Source organism: Schistocerca piceifrons, unplaced genomic scaffold (genome assembly GCF_021461385.2).
Source record: "Schistocerca piceifrons isolate TAMUIC-IGC-003096 unplaced genomic scaffold, iqSchPice1.1 HiC_scaffold_1978, whole genome shotgun sequence".
Taxonomy (NCBI): domain Eukaryota; kingdom Metazoa; phylum Arthropoda; class Insecta; order Orthoptera; family Acrididae; genus Schistocerca; species Schistocerca piceifrons.
This window is the reverse complement of record NW_025727876.1, coordinates 7,501-12,500: the sequence shown is the minus strand read 5'-3', so window position 1 is coordinate 12,500 and position 5,000 is coordinate 7,501. Positions and strand designations below refer to the sequence as shown.

The 5,000-nt window shown below is 52.0% G+C and overlaps 1 non-coding gene across 1 annotated transcript in view; it reads left to right on the top strand.

Moving 5' to 3' along the window:
- Window positions 1–3,835: 3,835 nt before the first annotated feature.
- LOC124741703 overlaps window positions 3,836–5,000 on the top strand; it is a 1,909-nt gene continuing 744 nt past the window's right edge. Inside the window, exon 1 of the ribosomal RNA XR_007010036.1 lies at window positions 3,836–5,000. This exon is cut by the window's right edge and continues 744 nt beyond it. This is a non-coding gene — a ribosomal RNA (small subunit ribosomal RNA).

Genomic DNA, 5,000 nt, shown 5'->3' with positions numbered 1-5,000 from the left:
AACCTAACCTATGTTGTGCCTTAACCTAACCTATGTTGTGCCTTAACCTAACCTATGTTGTGCCTTAACCTAACCTATGTTGTGCCTTAACCTAACCTATGTTGTGCCTTAACCTAACCTATGTTGTGCCTTAACCTAACCTATGTTGTGCCTTAACCTAACCTATGTTGTGCCTTAACCTAACCTATGTTGTGCCTTAACCTAACCCATGTTGTGCCTTAACCTAACCCATGTTGTGCCTTAACCTAACCCATGTTGTGCCTTAACCTAACCCATGTTGTGCCTTAACCTAACCCATGTTGTGCCTTAACCTAACCCATGTTGTGCCTTAACCTAACCCATGTTGTGCCTTAACCTAACCCATGTTGTGCCTTAACCTAACCCATGTTGTGCCTTAACCTAACCCATGTTGTGCCTTAACCTAACCCATGTTGTGCCTTAACCTAACCCATGTTGTGCCTTAACCTAACCCATGTTGTGCCTTAACCTAACCTATGTTGTGCCTTAACCTAACCTATGTTGTGCCTTAACCTAACCTATGTTGTGCCTTAACCTAACCTATGTTGTGCCTTAACCTAACCCATGTTGTGCCTTAACCTAACCCATGTTGTGCCTTAACCTAACCCATGTTGTGCCTTAACCTAACCCATGTTGTGCCTTAACCTAACCCATGTTGTGCCTTAACCTAACCCATGTTGTGCCTTAACCTAACCCATGTTGTGCCTTAACCTAACCCATGTTGTGCCTTAACCTAACCCATGTTGTGCCTTAACCTAACCCATGTTGTGCCTTAACCTAACCCATGTTGTGCCTTAACCTATCCCATGTTGTGCCTTAACCTAACCCATGTTGTGCCTTAACCTAACCCATGTTGTGCCTTAACCTAACCCATGTTGTGCCTTAACCTAACCCATGTTGTGCCTTAACCTAACCCATGTTGTGCCTTAACCTAACCCATGTTGTGCCTTAACCTAACCCATGTTGTGCCTTAACCTAACCCATGTTGTGCCTTAACCTAACCCATGTTGTGCCTTAACCTAACCCATGTTGTGCCTTAACCTAACCCATGTTGTGCCTTAACCTAACCCATGTTGTGCCTTAACCTAACCCATGTTGTGCCTTAACCTAACCCATGTTGTGCCTTAACCTAACCCATGTTGTGCCTTAACCTAACCCATGTTGTGCCTTAACCTAACCCATGTTGTGCCTTAACCTAACCCATGTTGTGCCTTAACCTAACCTATGTTGTGCCTTAACCTAACCTATGTTGTGCCTTAACCTAACCTATGTTGTGCCTTAACCTAACCTATGTTGTGCCTTAACCTAACCTATGTTGTGCCTTAACCTAACCCATGTTGTGCCTTAACCTAACCCATGTTGTGCCTTAACCTAACCCATGTTGTGCCTTAACCTAACCCATGTTGTGCCTTAACCTAACCCATGTTGTGCCTTAACCTAACCCATGTTGTGCCTTAACCTAACCCATGTTGTGCCTTAACCTAACCCATGTTGTGCCTTAACCTAACCCATGTTGTGCCTTAACCTAACCCATGTTGTGCCTTAACCTAACCCATGTTGTGCCTTAACCTAACCCATGTTGTGCCTTAACCTAACCCATGTTGTGCCTTAACCTAACCCATGTTGTGCCTTAACCTAACCCATGTTGTGCCTTAACCTAACCCATGTTGTGCCTTAACCTAACCCATGTTGTGCCTTAACCTAACCCATGTTGTGCCTTAACCTAACCCATGTTGTGCCTTAACCTAACCCATGTTGTGCCTTAACCTAACCCATGTTGTGCCTTAACCTAACCCATGTTGTGCCTTAACCTAACCCATGTTGTGCCTTAACCTAACCCATGTTGTGCCTTAACCTAACCCATGTTGTGCCTTAACCTAACCCATGTTGTGCCTTAACCTAACCCATGTTGTGCCTTAACCTAACCCATGTCGTGCCTTAACCTAACCCACGTCGTGCCTTAACCTAACCCACGTTGTCGCCTAACGTAACCCACGTTGTCGCCTAACGTAACCCACGTTGTCGCCTAAACCTGCTCTGTAATTGTTATACGACTCGTTCAATTAGTGTAGTGTTGCCCACCCGCAACCCTCGCAATATAGTTCGCTACTCGCACTCCCCGCTCCCCTGTGTATCGCTTCATGTTAAACACCTTGCAAGTCTTGCTCACTTTCCACATGCTCCTGCTGTACACTGTAATGTGGATGGCAGCAGGACGTACATGCCGCCCCTCCCCACGTCCCCACCTTGCCCCCTGCCTTCGCAAGCTGGTTGGTGAGAACTTTGCATGTTCAATGCCCTCCGCATGCGACGTACTCAGGCTACGTTGTGGTGCGGCCTGTGTCAACTGTCCGCTAATGTCGTACGCGTAAACCACAATCTGTACTGCACATTCGTCCTTATGTACTGAATGATACATCGTGGCACATGTGTGACCGTACAACGACTGCGCCCAAAAACGGCGGACCATACAGTGCAAATATTGTGCACGCAGCTACGTGTCGTCTCCCTATGAGAGCTGGATTGCAGTGTGGTACGCCATAGAGACGTGTGGGAGGAACGGACGCCGTGGATGGCGATCAGCATGAGCTGTCTGTTGATGTATTCGGACCTAGTCGTCTCTCCTCACACACCGTGATGGCATGGTGCACCGCGTTCCATATCTGCGACATGCTACAGAGGCCGGTTGACAGTCGTTCGAGCAATGGACATCGCATACGTACGGGGGCCACCTTCCACGTATTGTCTAGGCGTGCACATTTTGTTGCGTGTATGTGGGCAGACGTAGTGTGGCGTGACACCTGACACAGGCATGCAATAATCGTGGAAGTTGCAAATGGCGATGGACGCCTGCGTTTTCTGGTGAAGTTACGCAAATGAACAAATGGTAACCTGTTGTGGTGCGGTTGTTCTCGCTAGGGGTGAATCGGTGATGGCGACGATAGGTTGAGGTACTAACCGGTTGTTCCAGCGATACCCACCATGCCGACGAAACTGAACGGCATCTGGGTGTGAAGCGATACGCGGCGGTGGCTGGGTGGGACCGTCCCCGGCCGGTGAGGGGGCGCCTCCCGGCGTGCTGGCCGCGCGGTGCGTGGGCGCACGCGCTACAGCCGGCTGGTGGGGGCGGCCAGTGGCAGGCGCGCCGGCCGACGGACGCGGCAGGCGTCGCAGCTGCGCGCCGGCGCACCCTGCGCGCGGCGCCGTGCGGCCAAAGTAGGTCCTCGCGGGCCCGGTGCGAAGCGCGGTGGACATCTTCAGTGTGCTGGTCCGATTGAGGACTGTGTGCGTTGAGGATGCGCTGCCGCCCGGCGCTCGGCGCCGCGACGCCGTCTGCTGCTCGGTCGCCCCAGCGGTTCTCGCTGGTGGTTTGTATCGCAGCTGTGCGGATGTGTTGGCGCGTGCGCTGTGCTGGGAGAGTTCGCTTCGGCACCCAAGTGGGGCTTTTGTCCTTCTGTGGCGCTGGCGTTGGAGCTGCCGGTCACCGTAGGTGGCGCGTGTTGTCTCCCGCCGGCAATGCCACGACAGCACGCTCCCGGGCCTCTGTCGGCAGCGGCAAGCTCAGTTGGGAGCACGGGTGGTCGCACCGAAAGCGTCTACTCGCCTAACTCCGGGCGATTGCGCCTCTCTCGAACCCGACCAAGTACTTGGGACGGCGCTGCGCGCCGCCGGGACCTGAGAGGGTTTCGAGGTGTATTGTGCAGGGGAGCTCAGCCTCCTCCTGTTTGCAGAATGATTGAGCGGACGCTTGCGTGTTCGCGCGGGCCCCCGGGACACACTCCCGGGCGGCCGGCTGCTCAGCTCTAGTTGACGCAGCTCCCTGGTTGATCCTGCCAGTAGTCATATGCTTGTCTCAAAGATTAAGCCATGCATGTCTCAGTACAAGCCGCATTAAGGTGAAACCGCGAATGGCTCATTAAATCAGTTATGGTTCCTTAGATCGTACCCACGTTACTTGGATAACTGTGGTAATTCTAGAGCTAATACATGCAAACAGAGTCCCGACCAGAGATGGAAGGGACGCTTTTATTAGATCAAAACCAATCGGTCGGCTCGTCCGGTCCGTTTGCCTTGGTGACTCTGAATAACTTTGGGCTGATCGCACGGTCCTCGTACCGGCGACGCATCTTTCAAATGTCTGCCTTATCAACTGTCGATGGTAGGTTCTGCGCCTACCATGGTTGTAACGGGTAACGGGGAATCAGGGTTCGATTCCGGAGAGGGAGCCTGAGAAACGGCTACCACATCCAAGGAAGGCAGCAGGCGCGCAAATTACCCACTCCCGGCACGGGGAGGTAGTGACGAAAAATAACGATACGGGACTCATCCGAGGCCCCGTAATCGGAATGAGTACACTTTAAATCCTTTAACGAGTATCTATTGGAGGGCAAGTCTGGTGCCAGCAGCCGCGGTAATTCCAGCTCCAATAGCGTATATTAAAGTTGTTGCGGTTAAAAAGCTCGTAGTTGGATTTGTGTCCCACGCTGTTGGTTCACCGCCCGTCGGTGTTTAACTGGCATGTATCGTGGGACGTCCTGCCGGTGGGGCGAGCCGAAGGCGTGCGACCGCCCCGTGCGTGCTCGTGCGTCCCGAGGCGGACCCCGTTGAAATCCTACCAGGGTGCTCTTTATTGAGTGTCTCGGTGGGCCGGCACGTTTACTTTGAACAAATTAGAGTGCTTAAAGCAGGCAAGCCCGCCTGAATACTGTGTGCATGGAATAATGGAATAGGACCTCGGTTCTATTTTGTTGGTTTTCGGAACCCGAGGTAATGATTAATAGGGACAGGCGGGGGCATTCGTATTGCGACGTTAGAGGTGAAATTCTTGGATCGTCGCAAGACGAACAGAAGCGAAAGCATTTGCCAAGTATGTTTTCATTAATCAAGAACGAAAGTTAGAGGTTCGAAGGCGATCAGATACCGCCCTAGTTCTAACCATAAACGATGCCAGCCAGCGATCCGCCGCAGTTCCTCCGATGACT